Source organism: Podarcis melisellensis (assembly GCF_964234715.1).
Source record: "Podarcis melisellensis genome assembly, chromosome: 9".
In the NCBI taxonomy this organism is placed as follows: Eukaryota; Metazoa; Chordata; class Lepidosauria; order Squamata; family Lacertidae; genus Podarcis; species Podarcis melisellensis.
The window spans coordinates 36,205,652-36,224,241 of NC_138541.1; the positions used below are offsets into that span (position 1 = coordinate 36,205,652).

The 18,590-nt window shown below is 40.2% G+C and overlaps 1 long non-coding RNA gene across 1 annotated transcript in view; it reads right to left on the bottom strand.

Moving 5' to 3' along the window:
* Positions 1 to 14,983: 14,983 nt before the first annotated feature.
* Positions 14,984 to 18,590, bottom strand: part of LOC309378271 — a 110,419-nt gene continuing 106,812 nt past the window's right edge. The window contains exons 4-5 of the long non-coding RNA XR_014171979.1: positions 15,637 to 15,732; positions 14,984 to 15,022 (exon numbers count right to left, since the gene is read on the bottom strand). This is a non-coding gene — a long non-coding RNA (uncharacterized lncRNA). The remainder of the gene's footprint in view (positions 15,023 to 15,636; positions 15,733 to 18,590) is intronic.

The window sequence follows — 18,590 nt, forward strand, 5'->3', positions numbered from 1 at the left end:
AATCATGTGGAATGGATTTTAGATTTGATTGTGCTGGGGAGAAAAGAGTTAAGCATCCCTTCACAGCATGCTGCATTCCCAGGAAGGCTCCTGCCCCCACACCTGTAATTAGGAAAAAGTAAAAAAGGGAGAAGCAGCTTCATGCTACACATTCAGCATATCATCAGTCGCACCCCTTAGTCTTATATACAATCAAGTAGGTACACTCTGCATTTTGCTTAATTGGTTAAGCACAATCCATCAATGGCAGTGTTAAAAAAAAACTTTTACTTGGTTAGTCTGAGCTCCAGGCTGTGTTCTAAGAGTTTTATGAGGTCACATAGCTTTACTTGAATTTGCCTCATGGAAGAAAGTTGAAAGATCAGAAACATGGTTTGGATTTTGGAAGCTCAGTTTGGAAGTGGAATAAAGTACCGTAGTGGCTATTCAACAAATCAGAAGAAGAGATTACGATCCTTTGTAGGCTATATTGTATAGCAGAACATCCACATGTATTTCAGTCAATTTCTGAATATTCATATTAGAATTATTATTATATTTTTCTGTAGGATAATTCTACTAGCCTTTGCTGATTCCTGATGAATATTCATATATATTTTGGAAGAGACTGCAAATAGGTTTTTTAAAAAAATAAAAAATAAAACAATTCACCATTCATTTGATATGCTGAAAACCTTGTATGCTATCTTTTGATCTATTTGTACAGAAGATTTCTAAGGCACTTAAAAATATCTTAATTCAAAGTAGGACTAAAATCAAACATTAACAAATTCACAATTATTTTCATCTCTCCCTGTGACCCTAGAGAGCTGCTGCCAGTTGAGACTAGATGGCACTAAGCCAAATGGACAACTAGACTGACCTGGTATAAAGTAGTTTTCTATATTCCTAACTTCAGAATTGATGTATGGCCACTTTTCAGTTTATGTTCCTTTTGCTTCCAGCTTTTTGATGCACACAGTTGCATTTGGGCATTGAGTCACACTGTAAAAAAGAGAGAGAGAGAGAAATATTTGTGATTGAGTGATACTCATCAACAGTCCTTTCTAGCTCTGGGATTCAAAATTGCCAAGTGTGCTTAAAATTACACTCTCAAGCTGCAAGCCTACACATACTTACATGGAAGTAAATCCCATTGATATCAATGCTTAAGTCCACCTAAGCCTGCTTAGCTTTGGATTGCAAAGGAGCAGATCTATTGCTCTGCATAAATATGTCAGTGATCCCCATCCCATAACAGAAGCTGTGAATGAAGTCACTAAAATCCTATTCCCTGTGCTTATTTTTCTCTATGCTTATCTACACACATTTTTGTGCAGTAGGCAAATTAGGTGGGGTATGGAAAGTGTCTGATCTTTGCAAAGGATGAATTAGGGCCTTGTTCTAATAGTCAAGTGACAGACAAGCACCACTGAGATTCATACAACAAAAGGAAATATGCATCAAAGGGACAAGCGAGATCAAATGCCCTGCCTTTATCTCTCAACATATAAATACTGAGGGGGTTTTTTCCTTGTTGCTGTTGTGCTATTTATGGAACAGGGCCTCAAGAGGCATAACATATCTCTTTCCATGTGTGATTTCCATTGAATAATATTGACAGCAGGCAGCGTGAAGATTAAGAATGGCCTATACTGCCAATGCCATGTTTATTTTGCCTCTTTTTGTCCATCTCCATTGACCAGCAGGTGGAAGTATAGAACAAGTAGATCTGTAACCATTTACAAATTTCTGACACTTTAAATAATTTTACTGCAGTTTAATAAAATTCCCGGCATAACAGTTTGATTGATGATGTGGATAAAGGAAGTGAAAAGTTTTTTTATATCTTTTTCACCAATATATGCATTTTTGTGCACATTATTTGACTGGCGAACTGCATTCCAAAACTCGGAGATGTGTGAATTTTGACGGATGTTTGTATTTCAGCCCACTTGTTACTTTGGAAAGTGAAAATTAGGTGGGTTAGCCTTTATATATGAACAAATTGCTCTCCCACCCCTAATAGTGGCACATACTGATTTGTTTAAACCTGCAATCTTTTGGTATTCAGAACATTGCAAAAGGACTCTTACTGAGTCCCCCTGCTCAGGGCGTAGCCAGGATTTTTGTTGGGGTTGGGCAGAACTGACATGATTGGTCAGTTAGTTAAGTATTTCAATTGTTTTAAATGATTGGAAGGGAAGCTGCCCCCCTGTCCCTCTTGGCTATGTCCATGGAGGCAAACTGAGACAACTGCCTTCTGTGGCAGGATCCACAGGGGCAGCAGATCTGCCTCCTCCTCAGCACGCCCTATGGTGCCTCCACAGCAGCCTCTCAGTGAATAGGAGGCACTGCTGACCTCCTCCCACTTCTAAGGAGAAAATGGTGGAGGCTGCTTTCTGGGGTCTCATACCTGGCATGATTCAGAGCCTTTCCCTCAGATGGCGGGAAGCCATGGGGATGTTGGATGTGGCATTAACGTAAGTGCACACATCCCCTACCCAGTTTGAGTCCCTACATGAATTTTTGGAATACCTAGGTCACTGTGAGGATACAACCATGGAAGGAGGATGTAGACCTAATTTAAGCTTCTTGGAAGAAGGTTGGAATATGCATGAACTAAATGTAATAAATATTGTTATAGATTTAGAGTAAACACTAGAAATTAATAAATGCTAGGATTTTGGTTATTTGTGATATGAAAGGAAGATGCAAGCTGCAAAGGAATTCCTGTGGCTGCGCAAGTCATCAATAAATAATAGAGAGCAATTGGGGAACATTAACAATACAAGGGAACTAGGGATTCCCACTTAAATAAAATACCGAGGGGGCAGATAAGCCCCACCCCACATAATTGATCACATGATGTGGCAAACAAACACTATTTGAATGGCAATGCTCACAATTGGGGGGGGGCTGGTCCCTCAAATATTTTATTGGGGTGTGTGTGAAGACCCCTTAGCCCCTAGCAGTTGGCTCCTATGAAGGGAACTCCTTCCTCTTTGCCCCAGGTGTGAACAGAGACTGGGGATTTGGGAGGTTGCCAGTGTAACTGCTCTGGGGGAGGGCAGGGGGTTTCTGGGAAGGAGGAGGAGAGAGAAAAAGGGCTGAGATTCATCTTTGGGGGAAGCAGGCTGCAGGCTGCTGCCTCTTGAAGTGACCATGCCACAAGATCTGGACTCCTCCATGCAGAACGAAGGTGTAAATAGGTGAATAAACCATCTTTCTTAAAGCACAACAGTCTCTGCCTTGTCTTCCATCCCTGTGTGGGTGCCTGGGAGCCCAGGGGATCTTGCCACTGTCCAGCAGAGAGAGGGGCAGGCACCCAACTTTTGTACCAATATCTTCAAATACAATAGTTGGGTTGAGGGACAAAGAACATGAGGGACAGACTCAGAATAGAAATGCCTTTTCTAAGATAGCTAATGCCACATGTGGTTTACTTGTACTATAAATAATGACCAAGCTGTCTTTTAAAAAAGTAAAATCTGCTGCCTGCTTAATTGGGGGCACCTTTTTAATCAATCAAGTGTAATCTGATTAATTGACTAAATGTTGCAGCCCTAAAGCAAATGCCTCACTAGTGATTGACCCATTCACCTTTCTGCCTTCAGGGAAATGACACACAAAGTATATTTGTGGAGCTCTGCTAACCATCTTTCTTTTTGGTACTCTGTCAGCACATTGACATGCTTAGATAAATAACAGGCCCTACTTCTGGCCAGCGGGGTGTGTGTGTGTGTGTGTGTGTGTGTGTGTGTGTGTGTGTGTGAAAAATGGTTCAGGGTTCACTTTAAAACATCTGGTCATAGGGCTTCTTTCTTCCCCCACCTCTTTTTTTGGCCATGCTCTCCTACATGCATTTATTCTAAGGCACAAGTACTAGCAGGAAGCAAGAAATAAAAATAAAAATAGTGTAAACCTAATTCTGGAAGAAGGTTCAGATGATCTGTCAAGATCTCATGTCAAACGTACTGGTTCAGATTTCTAAACTATAAAAATAGGGGCTCTCACAAAACTGAAGTATAGTTTATGCTATTCCTGACCACCAGTTAGGAATGACTTTGGCCCAGGGGGATGAAAAAGCATCACCTATGGGGTTTTCTGGACCGTAATAAAGATTGTTGTTGTTGTTTTTCTCCTCCTACTTGTTCCCCCCCCCCCCCAAGCTTTTGGTTGGTATATTGTAAAAATAAACCAGAAAGGCAAGAGTGAACATGTTGAAAGTTGATCACTGCAGCACCATAGGACAATGAGCCACAAGCCCCCTTCAGGTATCCCGTCTTTCTTACCTGTAGCACTTTGCTTGAACCTTTGCTTGAACATCCTCACAGTTCAGAAAATTACTTTGACTGGAATATCCAATGTTTATGGGGGAAATGAGTGCTTAACACTAGCTTTCATTGGCTTGCTTTCAATTAGACAGCATTAGGCATTTTATAAAGATGGGGAACTTGTGGCTCCTCCTGATCTCCATCAGCTGGCTCAGAGCCTTGTGCTTGATCCAGCTCCATAGCTGATACCTCTGCAGGGTCCAGCTATGTGTCTAGATTGCTACTGGATTCAAGGGTCACAGAATCATAGAACTGTATATTTGGAAGGGACTATGAAATTCATCTAGTCCAGCACCCTGCAATACAGGAATTTTTTGCCCAACAGTGAACTCAAATCCACGCTAATGCTTTACCGACTGAGCTATCCACAGATGAATGACATAGACATAGTCTAAACAGGCAGGATTTGAGATGGCCAAAATACCATCTCTATAGCTACTAAGCTGGCTTCTGTCACAACTCTTAAATTTGTTTGCAGATCAGGCAGACCTTGAAACACCTTTCCAAAAGCCACAATCATAATATTCTTTAAATACACACTAGCCCATTCTGTTATGTTTTCAATTCTTAGCTTTGTTCAGAAACTTAGAGAAGTGTTCCTTAAAGTAGACAAATGCTTTTTGTGAACATAGGCAATTATGGTACATAACCCATTCAATAATTTCAAGAAATATTTATTTGACGATAAACATAAGTTAATATTCTGATTGTTCTCATTAACGCATTAATTTGTTCATTAATTCAAAGGGGCTATATAACTAGAATACTCTGTCAATCTGGAATTGCTGCTCTATTTTTTTGTGATATTAACAGAGGGGCAATTCTAGAGTGCCAGAATTCTATGCTTTGTACACCCAAAATGTACATCTTCAACATTGATATTCAGCTAGCTCTATGGCCTCTTTTATTAGACATGACAGCAAACATCACATTAGCTATAAATCAACATCAGCTTGTTCATATGGTTTTCTCACTTCCAAAATATAAAGACACTTAGAAGTGAGGTCTATGACTGGTTATGCCAATGAATTTCAGATCTGAATTATATTTATTTTCTTTAAAACGGCCACATGCAGTATGTTAGTCCTGTAGTTGATGTTATTTTTCAAATGAAAGGTGTTTAATCTTGAAACATGACAAGCATTGACAGGGGAATTGTACTCTGACAGAATAAAAATAAGATTGAAGCAATGATATGTTTCTACTTCCACGAAGACAGACTGTTTTAGTTTAACAATGAGTATATTATCTTTTAAGCCTCTCAGTCACACCAAAGATGAATCCAGCTTAAAGGTTTCCATGTAGTGATTCTGTCAAACTTTGGAATGTGAATTGTCCAAATCACAATGCTTCAAGATATTATGAACCAACCAACATGTCTTCAATAAGTTCTTCTCTGGCTCAGAATGTAAAATGAGTTTCTGAGTATAAACAGTTAATGTTCAATCCATCAGGTGCCCTAACCCAACTGCCTTGATTCATGTGCAAAATGAACGTTAAACTCTTTCATCTCACTGAACTTGTTGATTGCTATGACTGTGGGACAAGATTAACCAACCAGCCAACTGGATGAAAAAATAGGACCTGTAACCTCTTTGCGGTTCCAGCCAGGGAGCCATGCCCCGTTTGAAGGTTCTTACCTCCATTCCTCCATCTTCCCAGTTATTCTGTTTTCTTTCATTTCTCTCATCGATCAGCATTCTGTGCCCCCTGAGCATGCTCAGACTCCACTGGATAGTTTTGGGTTTTTAAATTTCTTTCCACAAACCTCCGAGATCATTGGAGTCTGCTGATACCCACATTTTGTGAATGGATGGTGCTGTTCTGAGAATTTAAGGGTTGGAACTCAGAGCATGACTTCACTTCTGGAAGAAATGATACCCTCTCTTGTTTCTTAGTGTATTTGTTTTGGGGGGGCTTGGATTTCCAAGTGGCTGTCTGCCAATGATGGCATTTGGAACAATTTTCAAAGGGCAATATATGTATTTATTATATTGCCTCCTGAGCATCAGCCACAGAGCACTGACCTCGTGACTGTATTGGAGAGCATATGGCAATATTACAAGGCAGGAAAGAACTCTCAGAAGCAGATGAGTTCTTCCCAAACATTTGCCAAGAAAGCACATAATATCCAAGCCGTTTCTGAATTGACATGAGGGCAGTTCATCCATCATTAATTCCATATGGAACACAGTTAATGACATTTACAAGCCAAGTAAATTTATGGCTGCATCTCTAAGGTGCCTTTACATTTTCAGACAGCAAGATGTAGCAATTGGAAGCATTGCTGAAATTCCTCCATGCCTGCTGTTGCCTCCTAGGACAAGTTACTGCCTGCTCACTAGGAATATCCCTTTAGGATATTATGGGTATTTGTTACAAGGCACTTTTATAACATCTCTACCTGACACTTGTAACATATATTTTTGTCTGCTACTGGGAGCTTCATAGATAAAATGTTTCCTCCCCTAAGACTCAAATGAACATGATCATTTATTATTATGTCTACTATACCCAGTCATAATATTGACTTGGTTTGCTTCTATGTGAGGCAATTCCAGTGTGAGTTCAGTATTTTCTGTTAGCATGTGAAGTGAAATTAAAGTTCAGCCTTTGAAGTCCATTATGAATGGCTACTTCAGATCTTACATTTTCCATCTAGAAAATCATGTGAAGCCTGTATTTTAATTCATTAATTTCTAGTTCACCCTTTATCGATTATTGATCCCAGGGTGTATTACATTATAAAAACATGAGACAAACTAATCAAACTCAAATAACACGAACCAGAAATAAATACAGTACCACAATTAAAAACTCTATACATAACTGAAAAACTGACTTAATGCAGTTTCATTAGCAATTGGACTTCATTCATCAAATGCCTGCAAAAGGCTGAGTGACAAAGTATGTTGTTAGTTGGTGCTGAAAAGTAAACAGGATTAGTGTGATGATCCAATAACATCCTTTTAAACAGTATATGTCCCCTCACCTCCTGGCAATAGAAAGGGAAGAAATGGAGGTAGTGAGAGATTTTACTTTCTTGGGCTTCATGATCACTGGCAGATGGTGACAGCAGTCACAAAATTAAAAGACGCCTGCTTCTTGAGAGAAAAGCAATGACAAACCTAGACAGCATCTTAAAAAGCAGAGACATCACCTTGCCGATAAAGGTCCATATAGTTAAAGCTATGGTTTACCCCATAGTGTTGTATGGAAGTGAGAGCTGGACCATAAAGAAGGCTGGTTGCCGAAGAATTGATGCTTTTGAATTATGGTGCTGGAGGAGACTCTTGAGAGTCCCATGGACTGCAGGAAGTTCAAACCTATCCAATCTTAAGGAAATCAGCCCTGAGTGCTCACTGGAAGGACAGAACCTGAAGCTGAGGCTCCAATACTTTGGCCACCTCATGTGAAGAGAAGACTCCCTGGGAAAGACCCTGATGCTGGGAAAGATGGAGGGCACAAGGAGAAGGGGACGACAGAGGACAAGATGGTTGGACAGTGTTCTCGAAGCTACAAACATGAGTTTGACAAAACTGCCGGAGGCGGTGGAAGACTAGAGTGCCTGGCATGGGGTCACAAAGAGTCAGACACTACTAAATGACTAAACAACAACAACAATCCAGCCTCCACAGCCTGGTGCCCTCCATTTGTTTTAAATTACAGTTCCCACAAGCTCTAGCCAGCTCAGGTTAGGGAAGGATAGGTACCTTGGTACCTTGGTTCTGAAACTTAATCCTTTCCGGAAGTCTGTTCCAAAACCAAAGCATTCCAAAACCAAGGCACCCTTTCTCATAGAAAGTAATGCAAAATGGATTAATTCATTCCATAGTTTTCCAATAAAGATGATAAGACTTCTCATTAAAAGGAAGGAAGAAATATTTTGTATAACCCTTGGAACAGAAAATGAAAGCAACGTCAGTCAGATTCATTATCAGGGAACCAAAAGCAAATAAAAAGAGGAGACAGAACAGAATGTCAGATAAGTTGTGATGCTTCATTCCAGGCAGATTCTACTACCATTTGACAGAGACTTGAAGATTGCAGCTATCTTTCTTCTGCCATTCCCTTTCACCAATAACTCCATTTACAACCATCTAACAGGCTTGCCATGCCAGTAAAATGATTTGTTGGGAAAGAGGTCAATGAAGGCTTCTTTTCCAACATAGGCATTTATTTGCAAATGTACCAGTTGATTTTGCTGCAACAAACTAACACAGTTAGTTAGCTGCTTGTCTGGAAATTATGCAATCACTTGTCTCCAGTTGGTGAATCTTAGGGATCTAATGAAAAAAAAGTTGACCCCACAAGTTTGAAGTTTGCTCATCCTTGAGCTAGATAGCATCAGGTTAGAAAAGTCTTCAAAGAAGAGTTGAGCTGAATATCTTGACATTAAGCATCTTTTCCTGACACGACTAGCAAACCCATAAAACAAGAGAGAACGAGAAAATGTATTAATGCTAAGAAAAAAAATCCTGCCGGGAAAGTACATTTGGCAAAACGATTTCCTTAGTGCTTGCTTAATGACATGATAGTACTGTACATTGTTTTACAGAGATCTGGGTGGAAGAATAAAAGAGTTATAGCAGCAGAAAAAGAGAGCAGATCAATGAATAGAATGAATTCACAAGACTTTGCATTTTTTGACATTTAAAGCTGACTTAGCTATGCTAGTCTTGTTGTGACTTCCAGATATACTGCACTGCACATTGCCATTGGAAATTATAATATTTTCATTCTGAGATTTTGTTTCAATATTGTCAGCTGTTAATACGCAGTTTCATAATAAAATCTAACCCCATTTAAAGCTAAATCACACTGCCTCCAGAATTTCCAGTGAAATGAGATGCTTTAGTACTCTGATATTTCCAACGATGGGTTTAATGAAACATCCAAACACTACATAGGAAAACCCAAGTTTGACAGGCTTAATGGTTTTCCCATGTAGTATTTTAATCATTTGGTTTAACCTCTCATAATCCTGGAATTTAAGGTAGCCTGGTTAAATTGATGGGAGCAGATTTAGGAAGAAGAAGAAAAGGGGGGAAAGCACACCATCATAAATCACATTAATTTATGGATCTTGCTGCCAGAAGATATAATGCTGGTCTTGGTTGGCTTTAGAAGGGAATCAGACACATTTATGGAAGATAGAGCTTTCTGTGGCTATTTAATGGGATTAGACGAGACCTCACCATTTGGAGGAAATACAGTTGCTGTAGATTCAAACAACCAATGGGGGAAGGAGGACTGTTGTCTATATTTTCTGTTTGTGGACTTTCTAGACCCATCTGGCTGCCCCGTGTTGGAAACAGGATGCTAGGCCAGATGGACCTCTGTTCTGATCCAGTGGGACTCTTTTTATATTCCAGAACTTGCAATTTCTCCTCACTTGGTGTGCATTGGATTACAAGGATCAGTGCCTCTGAGGAAAGGACTCTAAATGTAGCCCTTATTATTGGTAATTGCTATTGCTTACAGCTATGCCAGGTCTTTTAAGGATCAAAAAGCTTTTTAAAAAAACAAAAACAAAGCTAGGTTAAGTAAAGGGAGCGTGGTTTTGACATGGGCTTAACTAGCAACAAAGAAAGCAGGTGTTACCTGAGGGAAGTTGTGGTGCCCAGCAATTTTACAAGGAGATAGCAGTTCATCAGAAGAGGGTGCGGCTGCTTCCTTCAGCACCAATTGTTTCAATCAGATGAGTTAATCTAAACATTTAACCAACATATTCACCTGGAGGCTGGGGATTTATCTGTCTCTGGTTACAATGAAACCATCAATTTTCCTGCTGTTCTGCCCTTTTCTAGAGGACATGGTTTTGTGGATCTTTCCCCCCTCAACACACAATTAAAAAAAAAGAATATAGTAAATAGCAAATAATGAAAGATGTTACTAAAAATTAGAGAACTGAATTTAAAAATTGAAGAAATGAGAACCGAAATGGATAGATCTGTCCATGGGGTCACGAAGAGTCGGACATGACTAAACGACTAAACAACAACAAATCCACCCCATCTATTTAAAATGCAAACTTTTCAATGTATTCGCCAGCAAAATCTGCATTTCAACTTTAAAGTGTGTGTTTTTTTGGGGGGGGGGGACTTTTTGTGCACCGACAGTATATTGCAAATTCTGGGAAAGGGCATTCTGGCAGGGAGTTATGTTCCAGTCTGCAAAACAGAAACTTTGGATTGGGTATACTAGACTCCTGCACAAAAGGGAACCAAATAAATTTCTTACCCTTCTCTACTCAGCACTCAAACAGGTTGAGAAGCAGAGCTCCGTGAGTTAATTTGATAATAATGTGCCTCATGAGGTAAACAGCACTGAGTCTACTGTGACAGAACACTCATATTTGGTGCTACTGGAGTGTGACAGAACATTAGGAATGCAGTACTCAATAACTCAGAGCTAAAGGCAAAATAGGTTGTGTGGGAATCTAACCTTTGAAACAATGGGGCAGATTGATAGTGATTATATACTTCTGGCTATGTCACAAATAACAGCAAAATTCTCAGAGGACCAATGTAACATTGTGTGTCTCTGAAAACTCTTCTGTGTATGAAGCTCAATGTTTAAAGTTTCAGGGCCGATAAAAGAAAATACTTCTCCACACAGTGCTTAGTTAAACTATGGAACTTGCTCTGACAGGACACGGTGACCGTCACCAACCTAGAGGGCTTTAAAAGAACAGTGCTACAGTCATACCTTGGGTTGCGAATGCTGCGGATTGCATGTTTTTGGGTTGCGGGCCGCACCGAACCCGGAAGTACCGGAATGCAAAAATGATGTCATGCGCATGCACAGAAGTGCTGAATCATGTCACGCACGTGCGCAGATAGGGCGCTGCGGGTTGCAAACGCTGCGGGTTGCGAACATGCCTCCCGCATGGATCACGTTCGCAACCCGAGGTATGACTGTATTTTTCTAGAAAAAGAGGTGCCGGAACTCACCATGAATGCTTCTCTCATTCTCTTAGAATGGCAATGGCGTCCACCTGAGAGGTGCCGGAACTGAATTCTGGCAAGTTCCAGCTGGAAAACACCCCCCCCCATAAAAGACAATTAGACAAATTCAAGGAGGAGAGAGCTATCAAAGATAATAGCCGTAATGGCTATTGTCTGTCTTCACAGTTGAAGACAGTAATGCCTCTGAATAACAGTTGCTTGACACCACAGGAGGGGCAAGTGCTCTTGTGCTTGAATCCTGTTTTTGAGGTTTCCCACAAGTATCTGGTTGGACACTGTGAGAAGAGTGGGCTATTGGCCTGATCCTGCAGGCTCTTCTTGTGTAAATGTTGAATATTGTAATGTAATGAGTAATATCTAAAGATCTATTAATGTCTTCTGAAAGACTGCACAACATTCTGTTGCCATATAAATGGCATTGTGAATGTGCATGTGCTTATTGTGCTTCAGATTCAGGAAGAGGTGTTCCTACTGTGCCCAAATGATTCTTACGGCATGCGGAGTCCTTTGTTTTCTCCATGGTGATGCCATTGCTAAGGAAACAAATGTAGTAATTGCACTCCCTCTAGTTAGAAATTGGGATAGATTGCACATGCATTCATACACATGCCATATGATTTATCTACCCTTGGCTATTGTACCCATGATTGGCACCTTTAAGTGCAAATGACTCAAATGAAGAAGTCAGTTGATTAACAAAGAGATAAACAATGAGGCAGCATTCCCTCTTTCTCTTCTAGAAAACCTCCAAGCTTTTCAGAACTCACAACTTGACTACTTTCCCCAGGCAGAATGTAATCAGGGCCAGTCCTTGACTTGAGTTGAATGCTTCTCCTATGACATTGGGCTCCTGCCACAGGTTTACCAGGTGGTTGCAGCAAGATACCATTTAAAAATTTCTGCATTGTATGTAGCAATGCTCCAAAGAATATTGTGGGCAATTTAAAATGATGACTCACAGACCAAGGGAAGGTGTTAGCACCATTGGGCTCTGCTACACCATTTGGTTCCTGCAGCTGCCCAAGGATGCCAAGGGCTAACCCATGACCAGAATGTCTTATATTGCCAGGCTTGGATGTGATATGAATGATCTGTTTGTGCCATTGTATCTATGATGGTCTATTCACATAAGCAGATCATGACTAGTTATTGCAGCCATCAAGTACTTAGCATGGCTGTGTAAATGGTTCAGCACATAGAGAACTTGCTTATGAGGCATTTAACAAATAATATCAGCAAAATTTCCTTCCTGATTCACCAAGATTTGGACTAGGCCTCTAGGTCTCATCTGTTAATATATATGCCCAGGTAATACACAGGTCATTTGGTAAACTTCAGCTTCTTGCCTTCTTTGAAGTATTTGTTCTATTAATACCATGGTGTTTTCTTTGAGTCAATTGACACAGTTAGTTAACCAGAATGACAGCTTTTCAGCATTCTACCATCTGTGATTTGTTTACATGTTTAAGGGGCGAAGGGCACAGAAAGAAAGAAAGAAAGAAAGAAAGAAAGAAAGAAAGAAAGAAAGAAAGAAAGAAAGCCTCCAGCTAATTAGGGCCTATCTACAGTGGTACCTCAGGTTAAGTACTTAATTCGTTCTGGAGGTCTGTACTTAACCTGAAACTGTTCTTAACCTGAAGCACCACTTTAGCTAATGGGGCCTCCTGCTGCCGCTGCACCGCCGGAGCACAATTTCTGTTCTCATCCTGAAGCAAAGTTCTTAACCTGAAGCACTATTTCTGGGTTAACGGAGTCTGTAACCTGAAGCGTATGTAACCTGAGGTACCACTGTACTCCCTTATGCTTTTCAACCCCATCCATTACACATGAAAAGTTTTTTGACAGGTTTTCTGATTAAAATAAATAACATATGCAGAGATGCAGAATGAATATTACTATAGGAGTAGTTCAGTTCTGCTGGTCCGGAATATGCATATTTTGATTGACACTTGTCTCAGGACCAAGGTAGACAAGAATGCAAACAGAATTGCCCATGTTCCACCCCCACCCCCCAATCATATATTGACAAATAGCACAATTAAAGTGGATTAGGCACTCTTGTGCTGCTCTCCCTTGTGCTGGAAAGTTTGGAATAACAATGACTTGATGTGATCTCATAGAACCTTTGCGCAAACAAATGAGAATGAATGCTCAATAAGCAGCAGGCTATAACCTCCATACAAACTGTGTATAAGCTCCATACAAACTATGTGAAAACCAGTAAGGATGAATGCTCAGTAAACAGGTTGCCATAGTTTTTAAAAAAACTATGGCCCCGTAAAAAAGTACTCCACTATCATTTCAAAGCTTGCATCCCTATGTACAGTTCAGATGTTCTTGGCGTTGCTATTGCAGCCAGCTCAGCAAAGGATAAGAAAATCTCACACTGTAGCAAGCATTTTCAGTCTAATAATAAATAGCTATTTCCTGGGCATCAGGTTGACTGTGTTGTCCTGATGAATGCTGAGCTAAAGGAAATGGTTGATGCATTTTGGTCATGATAAATAAAGGGGTACATATACCAATTGCCAAAGGCTTTCATAAGGTTTCCTATGAACATCACTATCAATTGCCATATTCGCTAGTTTCAAAATCTTTTCCTATGGATCTGGAGCCATCAAATGTGACCTCCCAAGCTTCTCTTCTGGCCCAGTCCACACCCAAACCACAGACCACATCTTTCACTGGCCTGCTACACTGTGCTCCTTTTAGTAATTGCACCTGGCTGGAATGTGTCCTTGAATGGTAATAATATCTCTTGCTTGTCTGGATTGAGGATGGAGAGTGGTATGTGTCTCAACACACCCACTTTTGTCACTTCCACCACTGGTGTCAGGTCCTCAGAAGGTTGCCCATGAAGGAATGCTGAAATAGACCCCCCCACCTCTGCATTATGCTATTGCAGCAAGGAGGGGAGCATAGAACTTCTGAAAGAATGTAGGATTTCCACTGTCATGCTCCTCCCTTGCCATACTTCCAGTTCTGCCCATATCCCATCCTTGCCATATTCTGCCAACACAAGGCTCCATCTAGCCCAGCCTATTGCCTGTGAAATAGTTACGCTATGCTGGCTTAAATTCATTATGCTGAAATATCTCTGTCCCGCAGATGCAGTCGGAGAAAGTAGCCATCCTATCCTGCCAAATGGACATAACTCTTGGAGACAGTAGTGCCTGGTACCCATTGGGGCTGGTAGGGTGGAAAGCAGGGAGGCCAAAAGCAGACAAAGTCAGGCACAGCCAACTAAGTCTAGTGTGGTCCACAACTTGTTCCCTGATGAGTTATTTTAAAAAGGCAACACAAAGACTAAGAAGGAGGAACGTTCCTACTAGTTGTAGGTAAGGAGGAGTCAGGTGGGGGCTGTATAAAGGCAGATTGAAGTTAGTGCAACTGTGCTTCATTCACTCCAATGGACCAGCCTCCACTGGCTGCATAGGGCCATAATGCAATTCAGTCCTAATTTTCTGATTTCATTAGCTGTTTACCTTGTACCATTTTTAAATGGCAGGTGCTGTTCATACAGCTTTGTCTTTGAATAGGTTCTAGACACCTACTGCTCTATCCATTTCAATGGGATTTTCTGTGGTACCCACTGGCAGGATAAGTGGAGAATGAACAGTTGTTATTGTTGCTTTTTCAGTTGAACTCCGAGACTACTTCACTTTAGGAAATCTTACCTGCCTGGAGGTCTGTAGGGGAATGTGGAGTCTCGCCTCGTCACCTTCCAATTTTCCTCTGGCAGATGAAGATAAAAAGGTTAACAGTTGTTTTTATAAATGTTGTTATGAAGTTGAACAGCTTTAATTTGTGGTGGGGTGAAATTATTGTTTGGTTCAGGAGTGTTGTCAAACAACCCCTGCTCCCAGGAAGCTGCTGAGAGAATTAGAGATAAAACAAAAGTTCCTTCTATTGCTCTTTTGCAGCTAGGGCTTGGTGAGGGCACAGAATGGCTGTTTTACAGTTAAACCCACTTGCAAGCCAGGTTTCTTAAAATACCGTTACAAAACACTGGTTTCCCAAAACATCATGGAATATAAGTTACTGAAAAGAGTAGGAGACACATGAAGTGCAAGTGTTTCCCGTTTCCCAATGTCTTCATGTCCGAAATACAACTTTTGCCTCCTGTGCTTCTACAGAGTTTTCAAACTGTCAGACAAACCAAAAAAAGGGTGGGCAGTCCTAAGAAGGTGCTGAAGCAAAAGTACAGTATTGTTATAGGACTGGGAGGTTTGCTTTGGATTTTGCCTGAGGGTCTCCAAGTTTGTAGTTTGGTATCTGTAAAATGGGAAGGGACCGCTATACTTGTCAAACCAGTCTCTTTGTTAAGGTAATGCCACTAAAATGCCTACCTGGCTTGGTCACATGAAAATTTTGTTGTCTCTTGACAGAGCTGGCTTGTGGATCAATCTGGAAGCAGAGAGAGGTCACTGGGCCTTGGAGCAGGACTGTGGAATAGAAGGAGTAAGAAATGAGAAATTACTACTATTATTATTACTACTAGTACTACTGTTTCCCTCAGAAAAAGACATCACATCAGTAATATGAATCAGTTGAAAGTGTATATACAACCAACAGAACTTAAGCATCACTAGTCATATTTACCTGTGTTGTTTTCCTAGAGCTGCTGATAGTTATTATCATCTTCAGAAACAGGAAATTACTACTTCACTGGAGTTTACACAACAAGCATCTAACAAAATACCACTGTTGGCAGTCTTATCATGGTTCATATGTGAAATAAAACAAAAGTTGGCAAAAAACAATATGCAGTTTTTAATATTTTTATGTTCAGTTTGGTTTGTCAGGTTTGAGTATGTTTACATTTAAAATAATATAATTAAAAATCATGGGACACATGTTATATTGAATCTTGTATTCATTTGGACTAACAACTGCGGTTCTGTACTCCCAGTTCACCACTGCAGATTAGAATGCCCCAACCAAACACTGATTGAAAGGGGGATGGCGGTGAACTAACTTTTTGCCCTCTCCCTAACCCAGCTGTTAAAGACCATGAAAGGGAACTACTGTATATTAAAGTGATGCTAAGGACATACCCCAACAAAGAGTTGGGCTGACTTCAGCCTTACATGGTCTTAAGGTACAGGGACATAATCCTTTATGACTGTGGCGACACTGACTTGAATAAACCTGCATAAAATACAATGCACAACATTATATGTTATGCATGAAATCCTACTGATGCATCTTACTGAAGGTAAGGAGTGGGGGAGATTATCAGGCTAATCATTCCATGCACCATCATCAAAGGGAGACCACTGATCCTTGGGCTATATTAACTGGTAGCAGCTTTCCAGGGTTTTAGACAGGGAACTTTTTTTCAGCCCTAGGTAGAGAACCTGGGAACTTCTACAAGCTTTCTCCCTTTATGTCACATGATCCACTGATGTGTGCTAAATTTACAAGTCAGAATGCATGTTCAGGATCTCTTCCTAGTTAAGGCATAATTAATCTGTTCTTAATGATTTTGAGCATGCAGTCTTATTTAAATATTTTCTGTGTCTGAGCAACAGAAGCATTAAAGACTAGCAATCAAATATTGTCATCAACACAGGTAGGACTCAAAAACTGTATTAGTCTTTAAAAGGGCTAAGAGCTAAAAGAGACATTTCATTAATCTTTAAAAACTAAGTGACACAGTAGTTAAAAGTGACAATGACTAGTAAATACTGCCCTCTGGTGTGCTCTGTTCCCTTGTCTGCAGCTAGGACTGGTCTTTCCTCATCATACGATTCCTTGTATATCTTAATCATTACCTAATACGTAATTGTACAGTTTGTTAACTTTTACCTTATCTGTTCAGAAGGTAGCAATCATTCCTTCCTATGCAAGACATGAGACAAAATGTACATTTTGAAAGTAATGCAAGAGACCTGGGGGCTGCTACCCAGACTGGGCAAAGTGGCTCTCTTTTGATGCAATGTTGTCATGGAGGGTAAAGAATGCAAAAGCTACAAGCTAGTAGTACCTTAACAAAACAAAATGTCACAAAGGGAAGTTTATATCTCATTTTTACTAAGCAAACATTCGAGTTCCCTAGGACTCTTCTCCAGGTGGGAAGGTAAGCAAAATTAGGTATGGATGGATAAGTCTATTTCTTGTCCATATCAATTTCACATGTGCTTATTCAGAAGTCCATCCATCTCACTTCAGCATTAAGCTGCAATTCCTTATTTTTTAAAAAATCCACTAATATTTGTATTATTTACTACATATCTTGTAACAAAATACATATTTAAATATGTGGTTTCCCGTCTCAATGTATGCATCTTGAAATGCATATTTGTAAAATGCACTTGAGCTGTTTTCTCTCATGCTTAGCAGCTTGTTCCCTTTTGTGCTTTTGTTTTGCTCGAACCATGAAGTTTTTCTGCCCCCCTCCTGCAGGCCTCAACAGTTGTTTCCCGTTTTCCTTCTGCTAGGAACATAGCAGGTTTCATGCCAGGCTAATGTCAAAGGGTCAGTTTGAAACCCCCTTGTCTTTGTTTCTCACTCTTACAGCTGGCTGGCATCCATCTTTGGGGCTCCTTAGGAGGCTGACTGTACAACTCCATGCATCACATAATTATTAATTTCTGGTTTAACTCAGCTGGCTACCTGTGGTTTGGCTCAAGCTTCTCAACCTCTCCAATTCTCTTTCAACAACCTAGCATTCCCACTAGAGTTACTTCCATCATCAAGTGCCACCCAGTGGCAGAATGTCAGTTATCATGTGCTTGAGGCTTTGCAAATCTTTACCATGACCTTTGAGAACTGAGAAATATTTTTAAGGACTCACCCTATTTCTCTGATTGAAAATTGTTTTACGGAATTTTAATGTTATGTCTTTATATCGCTGTAACTCACCCTGGGACCTTATGGTAAAGAGTGAGTATGAAATCTAAATCGTCAACATAACCCACACCATTTATTACACCTTGCAGTCCAAAATCTATATTTGATACTAAAGGAGTTAGAAGCTGGAAGGAAAATGAAGGAAATCTAACCTGAAACCTTCTCAGGAAAAAGATACAGACCATGAGACCTGGCTTGGGCATATCCTGAATGACTATTTTATTAGATGTGGTCAGATGTGGCAGCTTCTCTACATCACATTCTGTGTTCTATTACACAAAAAGCTGAAATAAATGCTCAGCTATTTAACATCTAAAAAAATCTAAGGGGGCATTTTAAAAGTGGTTTTAACAAAGGACACATATGGGAAGCATTCATGTTGTCAAGGAATACAACCTTGTTCCTCCAAGATATTAAAAACATTTGGATATGTCAGAGTCCTGATATT